Consider the following 15,105-nt stretch of genomic DNA (forward strand, 5'->3'; position numbering starts at 1 on the left):
CCTTTAATATTTAAACATTCATCTGCAATTAAGCAATTTTCAGGTCTTTCGTCACACTCTTTTCAATCTTCGTTCTTGCACTCATTATTCAAAGTTGCCGCTTGCAACCTTGACTTCAACACAGAACCGTCTACCCAACTCACTGGCTGTGTGGATCTCTGTGGTGCTGCTTTGATCTTCGAGCCAAGGACGATACCACACTGAATGCTGTTCCTACTCGACTCGGTCAGCCTTGTGGGAGGGCCCCATGTTTCTCCTACACACAATACAGGATTCTTCAGTCTGGTTTCCTGACCATATGCTTTCTAATCGGAAGGGTTCTGCAAAGTAACGGCTTCTCGCCAAAAAGGTCAAAAGTATCTCCCTCCTTGCGTACCCCTCTTGGTTTGCCGTCTTCTTTCCTTCTTTCAGCTGCTGTCAGGAAAGTACTGTTCCTTCGTGTGCTTTGCCTTGCGCAGCGTGTGCTCTCATGCTCTGCCTTTTTTATCTATGTGGGGAAGTTTAATGGAAGTCGAGTGCGAGTGATTACCAGCAATTGCCGGACCTTGCCTGACCATTGTAGTGGGACTTGTCAGATACAATGCTCGGGTGTGAGTCTGTCTTCTCCCAGAACGAGCTGTCTGTGTGAAAGTGTTCGTGAAGGGAAAGTGCGGGCGGTTGGGGGAGAGTTTCTAAATATCCTATCAGGTAGGATGGGGTAAAGGTGTTACAGGCAGGGGGATACTGCGTTTCGCCATCAGGTGTCCCACTCCCCGAAGACCGCTCACCCAGGTGATCCTCCCTCACTTGTCCACCCCCAAGAACTGGATCCAAAAGCGATGGCCGTGTCCTGGCCACCTGGATGACAGATGCCTTGAGGACTAGCGGGTGAGACACATTCTGGTTTCTCACATTAGTCTGAGGTGGTTGAAGGCCTCCCTGCCAGATAAGGGTCAGCCAACTAACACCTAAACGAAGTATAGGTATATGTTCCCCTAACCAATCCCTCCTTTCAAAAGGTTTTTACTATTTGCCATGTAGGATGACGTCCTAGCTGACTTACATTGAGGTATAAAGTTTTTGTGTAATTTAAATGTACCCGAGAATGAGTGAGCTGCAATCTGTTTGGTCACCAGGTTTCCCTACTTTATTGAGCTGATGATAAAGTAGAATTGTGCCATATTCTTTGAGTCTGTCTGGTTATTTGGGTCTGAGATCGTTTATTGGCATCAGTGTCCTTGAAGGGAGCCACAATGCCCCACCTCTGGTAAATGACACTTTCCAAAAGCCTCCTTCTCTCGGCCGTCATTTGCGCGTTTGCCGTTTGTTTGCTCAGCCAGATTTTTTATCTTCGGGCCTGAAAGGGACACCACAGGAATTCATGGGCCATGACTATCACTGGGGCGGGGGCCATCCCTGCTAAGAACAGGCTACCTTCAAGCTGGAAACACGATTGTTTTCCAAATGTGCATCTTAAACTTGTCTAGAAAGACATTTCCAAACTAAAGCATGCTCTTAAATGTACATAATTTTAAAGAAAAGTAGTGAATGTGTTTATTTTTTCCGTCCGACTGCCACACAAATACCTTGTACATTTGTGTGCCCCCTTCCTTTTGTGTTTTGTCACAGGATATATTTCTAAAGCTGTTATACGCTTGCCAATCTGCTAAATCACAAATAAATGCTTCTATTGTGCTGACAGCAGTTATAAGGAAATTGAACTGTGAGTTCAATTGGATGCCAGCTTTTGATTTTCACCATGGTGGCAGAAATTACCCCACCGTCACCCTGAATATAAGCAAACTACCACCTCAACCCATCCTCTAGCTGATACCATTTTATAGCACTTGTTAATTTGTTTTTAAGGAATTGCAAAAAGTCTTAAGATTTACAGCCAGTTTTAAATATATAACATCTTAGCAACAGTCACTCAACCTGCTGAGCTATCCTTGTAGCTTTCTATTGTAGGACATGTCTATGGGTCTCTTAATGTGTTCAAAAGCGCTGCATTAACAGTGCAGTTTATGTACATGACTTCAAAGTCAGCAATATTTAGTCTCCATCTACACTGACCCTGTGCATAGATTCATGTATGGTGTACCAGTGGCAGCTTCTCCATTATGGGAGAGAGGTGCGGACCCATGGGCACCCTCGCTTATTATGGAGGAGCCAAGGAGCCAGCCCAGTGTAAACACTGAGCACTCCCTCAGCTGCTTTTTCAGTTGAGGGAGTGCTCCTCGGCTGGCATGAACTGTTAAAGGAAAACGCAGTTTCCGTTTGACACTTCTGTTCCCCAGCCTTGCATATCTAATGAGCCATGCAAAGCCAGGGGTGTTTCGCTTCCCCCCAGCATTGCTAGGCCCCCTGAGGATGCTAGCTGAGCAACTGCATGTTTGTATGTGCGATGGGAAGCGCTATTGGGTCTACCCGCACATACAAACAGATTGGGGTCACTTCGTCATCAGTGCTCCGGCTCTTGCGTGCATGTGCATGAGCCGGGAAGTGCTCTTTGCTTCCTGTTGATACTACGCAGAAGGTGGAGCGCTGGGAGGCAACATCAGGACCGGGGCATAAGGTATGTTAATTTAAATGTTTATGCTTGTGTTGTGTGTAATGAATGAGTGTATGATGATGGGTGTCGTGTGAATGAGCGACGCATGCTGCGTGTGAAGGTTGTGTGAAGGTGCGTGCATGTGTTTGTACTATGATGTGAAGCTTATTTTGGCCAGTCTAGCCATTTCTTACTGTGGCATGCCTTTTTGTATTGGGCATCTTTGAAAAAGTACACATACTAAGTTTTTTTTTTTATTGCTATAATGGCATTTTAATGCAATCAGTTTGGACATGTTTTCAAACTGTGGCACAGCATTTTTAATGGTAACGCTAACTGCAGTATGTTCTTACGCGGGGGTACTGCTATATTTTGGCAGAACAAGCGTGGACATGATTTCTTATAGTATCATTAGTGGCATTATGCATGAATCGAACATGAATGCGCTTAAATGGAAATACTGGCTTATATTGGTGCAGCCAGCCTGGAAATGTATGGGCGAAGCCAGTGTGAATATTTTTCATACTTGCATATATTGTGGGCAAAAGAAACCTGAAAATGTGTTGATGAAATGCTGCCCTGACTGTTGGTGACTTGCATCTATTGGATTTTGCATGCTTTACAGTACAAAACTAATTGCAAAACAAGTGTTGCACCATTTTAATGCATTATAAAAATATTATATATATATGTGTGTATATATATATATATATATAAAATCTGGGTGGGGAGCTCCCAACTCCTCTTAATTGGTTCGGGCTCCCTCCATCGGTCCGTCACACTGGCATATTTGGGGGACTTTTTGATGCCCCTCCCATTCAAAAAGTCACCAGCCACCACTGGGATGTACAGCCAGAAACTGAAAACTATGAACAATTCTTCTGGGGCAAAGTGAGATTCCTGCAACCATTGCATTTTAGGCCGGGAGGATAGCTCAGGGGCCACACGTTTGTCTTGGAAGCCAGACAATGCATAGCAACACAGGTTCCAATCCCAGTCGCGCTTAAACTGTTCTCTGGTATTAAGCGCCTTGTAAAATAACTATTATAGAGAACCAAGGGAGCAGTTGCCTCCTTTCTCTGTACTTTGTGATATTTCATATGTTAAACAGACAGTCCTGGACTATCATTTGAAACTGAGGTATAAGGGATATCTCTTCTGTTAAACTGACTAGTTTTGACTTGCTATTATTTAAAGCTGAGACGGAAGTGATGTCTCTTCTGCTAAATGCCCCTTCGAACTACACATTATGTGAAGCTGTGCTGGGAGTGATGTCTGCTTGAAGTAAATAATGCAGTAGCTTGCTGACTGCAAGGGCATTTTTGCAACTGTTGAACATGAGTTGACTTTTTAGGATGTATATCAACTTGATGCAAACATTTTATTGCATTAAGCCTACTCTGAACATGCTTAATGACACGTTTTGTTTTCAACCAGATTGGTAAACTATAGGTATACTTAAACCAGTTTGGCCTATTGACCCTTATTTGGTGTGCCACCACCCCGCCGCGCCATGTTGCATTTTTGCCCCCCACCAATACTGATTTCTAGTCCCACCACTGTTTAGTGGTAATTCCATCTGGCACTTGGAACGTTCCAGGTGCTACTGCACACTTTCTTAGCCATATGCTGTGTCTGCAACCGTTTACTCTCCAGGTGTTTTTGGACTACAGCTTCCATCAGCCCCAGTCAGTATAGTGAATTGGGAGGGATCATGGGCGGTATAGTCCAGATATCTAGAGAGCTGCATGACTCAGTCCTACACAATCTTTTATGTACTGAGCTGTTTTATGTACTGTGCAGCCTGTTAGGTTTTGGTTCAAGCTGTTTGAAGCCACAGCATAAACGTTTAAACTAACAAGCAGCATGTTGGTGAGGTAACCGATTAGTTGCTGTTAGCAGCATTGTACTTGCAACCCTTTGGGGGCATTTAGGGAATGGCCGCTTTTCAGAGGATCCGTGGAGCCCCCCCGTATTAGCACGCCTTTCATGGAAGCTGGACGCGCACATGCGTGTATAATCCCCTGGCCCCAGTAAGATTGCGTACAGAAGGCACCTCGTCTGCAGATGTGGCGTAGTGCATTACCGTGATTGATGGCTACGAGATGGCCACGGCTAACGGGAATTAGCAGTTGGGAGAGATTTAGTGCATCGGCCGAGGGGAGGCAGGAGGCGATTGACATGAAATATGTTTTTCTACCGTGTGCTTATTGTATTGTGTTGCAAATGTGCCGCGTAAATGGCATGCGTGTAGAGCCGGGCTGCTCGAGAGAGCCGGGCACAGAATTCATTGGAATCCGTCATATTATGCTTTTTCTACAATGTGTATCATCTTTTGTATTTCTTTTATAATCTATGGCGGGTAATGTCCACATTCTGATCTTAATACACGAGCACTTCATTTCTAAACACCTTTTTAGATGGAGAATCCACTCATGTAAAGACTGAAATGGAAAAAGGACATTTCGTAACATTCAGCAAAAAGAATCATTTTAACTTGCCCGCTGTTAATTATTCTAAACGAATACAGCTGGACATGAGCAAGTCAGCTGCTGTGTGAGAACGAGCAAGGGTGCGGAATCGATCACCCCCCGTTGGAATATACAGCACTCTGCTTTCTTTGCATATGGCTTCCTGCTCCGAGGCGTATCCCCCAAATGTGTTTTTTTGGGGGGGGGGGCTTTTTCATAGTCTCATCTCCAGGTCAGCGGCAAAGGTGTTCGGCTAATCTTGAGCAATGGGAAGTGGTGAGGGGGGCTTTTGTGGTGGGGATCCATTGCACCCCGGCTTCTGCTTCCCTGCATGACAGATTTCCAAATATGAGCAAGTGGATTACAGGAAGCTTCAATTAAAAGAAAGTATATTTCATACTCTTGATTGGCAATAGCATGTTCTGGTATGCATCCCACTTGTCCACGTGCACATGATTGGTCCGCTGCGGCTGGGGTGCCATGTTTTGCATTTACAGCGTGCCCGCAGCAGCACATTGGGCATTTTGCCATGGCTGCCAGCCAATGGACTAATTTGTCCGCCTGGGCCCGGGTGCCGTCTGATTTGCATAGAGGAATAGCTCTCCCTGAACGTCATTCCCCAGCACAAAGGAAGCCGGGGGATGGATGATGCTGGCAGGCCTGGAGCCATCTGCGGCGCCAATGTTTGGCTTCTGGACTCTGGCGGCGCCACTTGCCTGGAGTCGCCCTGGCCGGCAGCAGAGTGGCCGCTGTGGGTCAGAGCTCCTGTCCGTGAATATCTTAAACCGTCAGTGGCCGCCCTCAGTGGCTCCTTAAATCAAAACGCGGATGGCGGATGCTTATGAAATATTCAAGGAGTTGTTATACTTGCGCTTACTGCCAACATTGATCGAGGTCGGGTGGCTGAAACTCGGCCTGGATAGGATCTGGGCTAATCATTTCTCCAGCTGGCACGGCTTCTGCCAGTGTTATTCTAGTCTTCTAATTTGTTTTCTGTAAATGGAATATCCAGCACCCAGTGAATCACTGAGTGGCGAATTCTGACAGCTGTTCACTGCCGCCTTCCCATCTTTCTACAATCTTGCAACCTGCTTCAAGTCATTATTTCTGGGATAGTAAACCTTTTAATTACACACGTGCTCTGCGTATTACTTGATGTCTTGTTCATGGTTTGTATGCTATTGTCACTCTAAGCATGGCTCAAAAAACGGTAGGTCAAAAGAAAAGGAAGGGGATAGGAAAGGTGTGGCAGGGTGTATGGGGAGTGCTGTGTGTTAGACCTTGCGGTCTAAAAACTGCAAGTTTTAAAACTTGCGGTCATTCAAAATGAAAGGACGCACACCAGCTAAGTTACATGCAACCTCTTTATTTAACATACAAACGGATACTGAAATGTCCTCCCTCGATCCCACTTTTCTCTGTCACATCCGCTGGTGACGTGCTGGGGGAAAGCATTGTCTTAAAGGGCCAGCTTCCCATAACAACACTCCCGGACGAATGTCTTTGCGAGGGTTAACTGCAAACTCATCAACTGTGGCTTAACATCCTTCCGCTAGTCTTGGTGGTCTGTTAATGACCCTTTGGGGGTGTCCTCGTGGCTCTTGAACCAAGCCACCGTCGGTGTCGTCAATTGGGTTCATCTGAGTATAACCTGAGGTTCGAGGGGGACCCACTCTTCATCGTGTCTGTCAGTGTTCAGGGTCCGGGTCAGGAGGCGGAGGTCTCTCCTTCTCCTCTTCTCTTTTGGCATCCTTGAACAAAGAACTGTTACTGGTTACCTCCTTTGTGTCATTGGCTGCTGTTATCATTGTCCCTTTTACGGCAATCACGTGCAAGGGCTCGGGGCAAACTGTGAGTCTGTTTTCTTGTTCCTGCTTTGTTGGACCCACACTTCGTCTCCTACCTGGAACTCCTTTGTCTGGACTCTTCTTCTTTCGTCTGTCTCAGCTCTGGTCTTTTCCTTGCGTTCAGCATCCCTTTGGATGACCTCTCGATCTGGTTCAGGCTGGATTGCTGACGATTCTGGTGCGAACTTGGTACTTCATCATGAGTTCCGCTGGGGTTTTGTTGGTGACTTTATGGGGTGTGTTGCAGTAATCTCTCGGCATTCGACATAACGCCTGATGCGGGGTCTAAGCCATCAATGCATGCTCTTTGCAATTGTACTGGGGAGACCCGCGGCCGGCCCATAGAGTCAGGGTTTGCTCCGAAGTACTTTAAGACGAGCTAGCTGCACCTTGAGATGGATGGGGGTGTAGATTTATTACTCCAACACCAATCAATAAGGACAACTCGGTGGTTTGGCAAAGGGAGTCAGTTTAATGACCAGTACAAAAAAATGGAGTCGTGGCCATCAGCAGTGATGCGATAGTACGTCTCGCTTCAACTCCAACGAACTTCATACAAAACCTAATTTAGATACTCAAAACGCATCGTAATCTGATGTGTAACACTCAAAAGTTAACATGCAATTCTATTGGTTAGGAAAAGGTAACTTTAATATAGGCGCCATATCTGTATATGGTAACGGAGTGAGGGGATTGGGTGAACACTATCAGGTGGGCAACTAAGCCCTTCCTTCAAAAATGACTACTGTAGACGTCACTAAAGGTACGACGTCCCATTGGTTCTAACTATAGGACCCTAGATTATTTGGTCCATTGTGATTGGGTTGGCATCAACTCCATGCATACATTTCCTTCCACTTTGCTTAGCAGCATGCAGAACGGTCGGCCAGGTGCAGGGTGTCCCCCAATTCACACTGCCTTCCTTCAATCCATCATCACTTTATGGGCTGTCAATTAGTTCACTGTGGTTGGTCTCGAAACTGCATCTTCTTGTCTCAAAAGTTCCAATATCTGTCTGGGCGGATGCCAAGCATAGGTGTGAACCCGTGCTCCTTCTTGTTTGGATGGTCACTTGCCACCACTCCTTGAATTTGCCTCGTTTCTCTCAATTTTGTGTATTTGATTTTTCGTTTCACCCGGTACCTGCCTACGCCACCTTATCTCGATCCTTCAGAGGCAGGATATTCTGTTATTAGCTTAATTTAAAAGTAGCTACTGTTCATAGCTTCCATTGGTATGACCTTGACTTCCCGGGGACAAGCTGCCTCTGCCGAGTTTCGATTCAACCTTCTTTTCCTCGTGCTGCTAGAATATGAAACTTTTTGCGTTGGGCCTATAGTAACCTGGGTTGGTTCTGCTTTTCATGCAAAGTGGACTCGCACTTATATAATGTGCTTTGTTTTTGAGGTAGATTGTGTACTATGGCGCTTGCCCCTCTATTCTTCTACTTGGCATAGCAAGCCGCACTGTTTTCTTAGCTTTCTTGCGGTTACAAGCATATGTACAGGCGTTAGCTGATTGATAATTTTCATCCTGCTTACAGTTAGTTTCCTTGTATTTTAACATTGCTTTCTTCTTCTAGGTTCACGATATCCTTATTCATGGCGTTTGTCCTTTTAAATTTTTTTAAAATTTTTAAAAAAAGATTTTTATTAAATTTTACAAACAAACAATAAACCAAACAAATAGTGCATGTTCCAACAGTTTCAATACACTTTAACTTCCTAACCACTACTCCCTCTACCCCACACCCCCTTGCGAGTCTATTGCATTGAACCTTCAGTTTCCACACCCTGTGGTTCAGTCACCTCCTCCACAGGCTCAGTCGAGTCGTCCAATGACCCAAACAGTCCGGCTATCATTGATTTCCAGGCCATCAGGGACTCATTCTCTCCCCCCCCCCATTGCTACACGCTTCTTGCCATGCCGTGGTTTCGGCTTCTGCCCATTTTTGCAAGTCTTTCCACCACACCTCTATCCTTGGCACTTGGCATGACTTCCACCCCATGGCAATCCTCCTTTTTGCTAGCACATAAGCCAGGTCCCTTAGTTTGCTTACGTGCCTGAGTTTCTGTGGTCATGGGAACCACCGTAGCAGACAGGCCCACACCGTATCCACTACTATCTTGACCCCTCTTCCTTCTAGTTTCTCCTTTACACCCCTCCAGAACCTCTCTCTGATCGGGCATGACCAGAACATATGCACCATGCCTGCGTTCTCTTCGTCACATTTGGGGCATGCTTGCCGACCTGCATTCTCGAACCTAGATATCCTCCAAGGCATCATGTAAGCCCTGTGTGTTATGTACAACTGTATCTGTTTGAGCCTCACGTTTCTAGACACCTTCTTATGATACCCCTGCGCCCTTTCCCACATCCCATCTCCCATTTGGGCCCCAACCTCCGTTTCCCAGTCCATTCTCAACTGCGTGACCTCCTTCCCCACTTTAGAAATCAACACCTCATACAGTCTGGAAATCTCATGACCCCCCCTCAGCTATATCATATATCACGTCTATGGTGGCATCCAATTCTCCCTCCAGCACAGTTTCAGGCCATGTTCTCTTAATCCTCTGTACTATTCTGTGGTACGTAATGTACTGGCCTTCATGCAACCTAGCTACTTCCCGCAGCCCCTCAAAAGTAACACTAGAGCCCTCCTGCCAGATATCCCCCATCGTTGCCACTCCAGCCGGTTCCCAGTGGGTCCGGAGTATCAGTCGCAGCTGAGCGTCCGCCCCTGTCAATACTACCAATGGCATCTGCGTTGAGCATGGGGACGGGTCCCCCATCATTTGGCATGCCCTGCGCCACACCTTCCACCCTAGTAGCATCATTTTAGGGCGCCCCCCCATTTCCGCTCTTGGTGCCCACATGACTTCTTTCAAATACAAAGGTGCACAATCACGCCCAAACAACCTGTGTTCGGAGGTCTCTTCATCAGATAGCCATTTGGCAACATACTGCAACTGGCTTGCCACATAGTACGCCTCGTAGTTGGGCAGCTTAATTCCCCCTTTGTCATGGAAGTTCTGAAGCTTCCACAACGCCACTCTGTTTCGCGTGCCGTGCCACAGAAAGTCCCTACACATGCTATTTAGTTTGGTAAAAAAAAAACTAGGAATCAGGTACAGTATATTCCCAAAGTAATGTAGGAGCCTCGGCAGGACCACCATCTTTAGCATTGCTTCCCGTCCCATCATCACCAGAGGCAGCTTTGCCCAAAACCGCATGCACTTCTCGATGTTTCTAATGGCTACTTCTGTGTTACTTATGCTCCTCTTCCAGTGTGGTATATATTAATCCCCAAGTACTGAAACGTGCGAACCGCCCATGGTGCTTGCAATACAGGTAATCGCTCCGATGGAATCCCCTTGTACCCCCCCAATGGGAACATGCTGGACTTCTGGGGATTCACTGCTATACCAGACAACACAGCATATCTCTCCATCACTTCTAGGATGTACTGGAGATTTTCTTCTGGGAATGGTAGGTACAGTAGCATGTCATCTGCGTATAGGGAAATCGGGTGCCGCTCCCCTTTCACTTCAATGCCTCTAGTGTCATATTGTTGCCTCAGATAGATCGCAAGAGGTTCCAGGGCCAGTATGTAGAGCATAGGAGACCACGGGCATCCCTATCTAGTACCCCTGCTAAGATGCCACCTCTCTGATATCACAGATCCTGTCTTAACTCTAGCCAGCGGTTCACTGTACAAAATCTTCGCCCACCTCACATAGCCAGGCCCTAACCATAGTGTTTTAGGGCCGCCAGCAGCCACGGACACTAGACGGAGTCAAAGCCCTTGATCGCATCCAAGGACCCGATTGCCATTTCCTCATCCATTCCACTGCCAAACTGAATGATCCTCTGGAGTCGCCTATGATTATTGGTGATGTTTCTATGGGGGACATAGCCCGTTTGATCCGGATGTATTAACTTGCTAATGACCCTCTTCAGTCTATTCGCCGAGACTGCAGTTAATATCTTGCCGTCTTGGTTCAGCATTGACTCAGGTCTAAAGGAACCACAGCTACGCCCAGGTTTATTTGGTTGAGGGAGAGGTACTATGACAGCCTCTCTCAGTGACTCCGGTAAGCGGCCCATCTTGAATGCTTCGTTTATCATTTCTAGCAGCGGGGGGAGGACCTCTTCTATACATACCTTATAAAATTCGCTTGGGAGACCATCTGTCCCCGGGGTCTTACTAGTAGGCAACTGCCTCACCACCTCCCCCAGTTCTTTCAGGGTAATCGGGGAGTCCAATTCCTCTCTTTCCTCTTCGCTTATCTTGGGCATCCCCATATCCTCCTCGTTTCCTCTATCATTACATGGCTGCTTTCCCCATCTTCCCCGTATAACCCTTTATAGTAATCCACAAACGCTTGATTAACTCCCTCCTGGGTATCCTCTACGTTACCATCTTCCCTCTCTATAGTTCGAATTGTGGCTCTGGGGGTCTCGCTCTTATATAACCAGGCAAAAAGTCTCCCCGGTTTATCGCCTCCCGCATGCTCTCTCTATGTACCTTTTATAATTAAGGTTACACAACCTCTCCCAGTATTCCGCACATTTTTGCTGTAGCTTAAGTATCAAATCTAGTTTCTCCGCTGTATCGTCACCGGCTTTTAAGGCCTCTTCCAATTTTGCTTCTGTCTCCCTCATTTCAGCCGAAACCCCCCCTGTAGGCCCTTGGATTTCGCCATTGCCACCCCCCCTCATGGCAACCTTAAAGCACTCCGATAATGTCCCCGCCGAGTCCACACTCCCAGTGTTGGTTTCAAAATAGTTTACTATCTCCTCCCACAAGTCCACTCTAAAGAAGGGGTCCCTCAACGCCTCCGCTCGTAGGTGCCATGTCGGGATCCTCGCCCTCGGGGAGGGGGGGGGGCAATATTGCCATGCAAGAATCGGGGGCGAGTGGTCCGAGAGGACCCTGGCCCTGTACTCTGTGTGCCATCTCCGCTATCATTTCAGGTGATGCAAAGACATAGTCCAGCCTCGTTGATAACTGCTGTGGAGCCGAGTAATGCAAATATTGTCTTTCCCCAGGGTGCCACTCTCAATGCATCTTCCAGCCCAAAGTCATCAAGCAGTGTCTGTAGCGCCCTGGCTGCAGGGGCCGGTCTATCTAATTTCCCATCCGATCTATCCACCCTCGGGTTCAGTATGCAGTTGAAGTCCCCTCCCCAGATCACCGCGCTACCCACACACACACTCTCAGATTCGCACTCTGTGTCCTAATGTACGCCACTGTGTTTTGGTTTGGGGCGTACATGTGAACAATACTTCTCTCCCTGTTCTCTACCAATCCCCTCAGCATAACCATCCTCCCGTCTGTCTCAGCCACCACTTGCAACCGCTGAAACGGGACATGTGGAGCTACCCATATAAGTACTCCTCTTGCATAGGCCGAGTAAGATGAGCCCACCAACACCCCTTTCCACTTTCCCGCAATCATGTCCATCCTCTCACATGTGAGGTGGGTTTCCAGCAGCAATGCAATATCTATTTTCTGCCTGCGCAGATACAGCATAACCTTGTTCCTTTTTAAATAGCTATTACGCCCCTGCACATTCCATGTGAGTATTTTAAGGTCCCCCATGGCCTGGTATGGTCCCGTTCCCTCCCCCCCAGGTATCGTTTAGCATCAAGTTCCAATCCATATAGGCTTGCATCCCATTCTAGAACCCATTTAACCAAAAACACACCAAACTTCCTGTTTCCTCTACCCCCGACCTCCCATCCCTTCCCCAACACTCTTCCCCCCCCCCCCCCAACTGTTGCCCAGCTCCATCCCTGGATCTCAGGCTCCCCCGCATCTAGCTCTTTCCGGCTTTCACCTGTACTCTAAGCTCCGCAGGGTGAGGCCACCCTAGTGGCCAACCTACTACAACTATAATTCGGGGGGGGGGGGGGTAGGGTACTTCCGCCCTGCGCTCCAATAGCACATCAATTAACTACACATTGCCAAACAATTTAAATATATGCAACTGCCACTATATTCCAGTCTATCAAGTCTCACACAATCAGCAATATGTAATCGAACATCAGCCTCATACGGCCAGGCCCAGCGTTCTCAGCCTTCGCCTAGGTGCGCTCGGGATGTTCGCTCGCCGCCCTAGCAGTATGCATACCATATCTGAGTCACTTTTCGCGTCCATTGTGTCTCTTCCGTGTCTTGATCCAGGCAGCCCTGCAGATCCAGCCATGTTGTTGCTTCTTCTGGAGTGTTAAAAAAATGCAATTTGCTCTTATGTACGACCTTCAGTTTCGCAGGGTACAGCAGCATATATTTTAACCCAGCTGCCCATAGCCTCCTTTTGATAGTTACATAGCTGTACCGCTGCCTTTGGACCAGCATAGTATAATCCGGGTATGCCGTGATAGTGCTCGAGGACCTCTCAATTGTTCCGCCTTTCCTGAAAATATTCCAATATTTTCTTGCGGTCTTTATAGTTCAGTATTTTAGCAATTATTGCTCGTGGAGGGGCCCCTGGTCTCGGCTTCCTCATAAGGGCCCTATGTGCGCGCTCCACCGCAAAACCCTGCGACAGGGCCCCGATTGCTTGTAGGAGTAAGTTCTCAATGTAATCAGTCGGGTCCTGGCCTTCTTCACCTTCCGGCAAGCCCACCACGCGAATATTGTTTCTCCTCGCTCTCCCCTCTGCTTATTCGGCTCGAGACTCTAAGTTGGCCACTTGTTGTTCAAGGACATGGATCTCCTTTGCATTGTTGGTGCTGGTGTCCGTGTTAGATTTCACCGCACCCTCGAGGCAGCTTGTGCGTTCCGCCAGTCCCCTGACATCTTGTCTCAGCAGGGAGACTTCGATGCCCACTGCTTCAATTTTAGCTTCCAGGGAAGTGCGTAGGTCCATCATCGCAACCCCCCAAGATTCCTTCAGCTCCGTGATGGCTTCTAAAATCTGATGATTATCAGCCGCCGTGGCGCCCTCAGCCTGTGCCACCGGGCCTTTGGTTGCGCTGGCCGCAGGAGACTGCTGTGTTTTCGCAAAAATATCCATCGTGGGTTGTTTGTTCTTATTCTTACCCACGGCCCCTCGCACCGCCATATTCCAGTCTCCGTTGGGTCTCCCTAGCGTCTGAGTGTCTTCCCAACCGTAATTTCTGCTCTTTACCGACCATCGTGGTGATCTCCAGGCAGTCGCGACATCCTCTCCACGCTGCTAGTTGCTGATCAATGCCGAGCGAGCGCCGCTCGTGCTTGTCGTGGTGCGGCCTGCATTTTCACACCTCTGTTGCCCTCGGGCCCCTGCTGTCTGGGCCAGACCACAAGCCTCCACGACCCAAGGCCCACAGCCCCCAGGGGTTTTGTTCCGTCTTCACCTCGCCATTGCCGTTCTTTCCCCGTGGCCGCCGCCGCCTCTATTCGTCCTCTTCAGGTACCCCAGTGTCGTTTCCTTTGTTGTCGGCCATCTTGTGTAACAATGGACCGAACTGCCACCGTCGTTCGTCGAGCAATTCCTCTAGACTCCCGCTTACGATTCTCTCGATCTTTACACAATGAGCAGAGCATACATTCCCGTGCGTGTGTGATCAATTCTGGAACCAATGGCGCATTTTCAAAGGTAGTTTTTTCGGATCATCTGTCGGATCCTCCAGAGCTACACGGAAAGCACATCCTACTCCATGGCTACTCAAGCCACCCATGGCGTTTCTTTTCACATCATCCTTTGGTCGTCATTTCTTCTATGGGTGCGTTAGTCCAGGCCCTCGTGACGTCAACATTCATCTTCCCTTAAGGATTTTTTGGTTTCTTCCTGGACAGTATTTAAGCAATCTTCATTTCGTCTCATCTGCTGGTAGGGGTTTCTCAATGGATACCTTACTGTCCATGGTTGTCTGGTTATTGGTACAACAGGTATTGTTCTTCTGATGGGTACTGGGCAGAGCCCTACTGCGGCTCTCTGCTGGTTTATCTGCTCATCATACGTCACATATTTTGGTGTGAATGTTCCTAGTACTCCAAAATGGTCAACTGGAGTGCAGGCTTTATTTGGGACCTCCTCTACAGTCTTCTTGATCAAGGCCATGAACCTTTCTGCCATCCCGTTAGCTTGGGGCCAGCGTGGCATGATCTTTTGATGAGTAAACCCCACCTGTCTTGCAAATACTCCGAATTCATGTCCACTGAAAGGCGGACCATTGTCAAACTTTATGGTGTTTGGGATCCCCCATTTGCTGATGACTTCATCGAAGATGGCAGCTACGTGGGTGAATGCTGTGGATTGCACAT

General features: G+C 47.8%; 1 protein-coding gene across 4 annotated transcripts in view; it reads left to right on the forward strand.

The window, feature by feature from the left end:
* LOC138489101 (uncharacterized) overlaps window positions 1–15,105 on the forward strand; it is a 501,288-nt gene that overhangs the window by 135,170 nt on the left and 351,013 nt on the right. The window lies entirely within an intron of this gene.

This window comes from Ambystoma mexicanum, chromosome 9, assembly GCF_040938575.1.
Source record: "Ambystoma mexicanum isolate Mex_15411 chromosome 9, UKY_AmexF1_1, whole genome shotgun sequence".
NCBI classification, from domain to species: Eukaryota; Metazoa; Chordata; class Amphibia; order Caudata; family Ambystomatidae; genus Ambystoma; species Ambystoma mexicanum.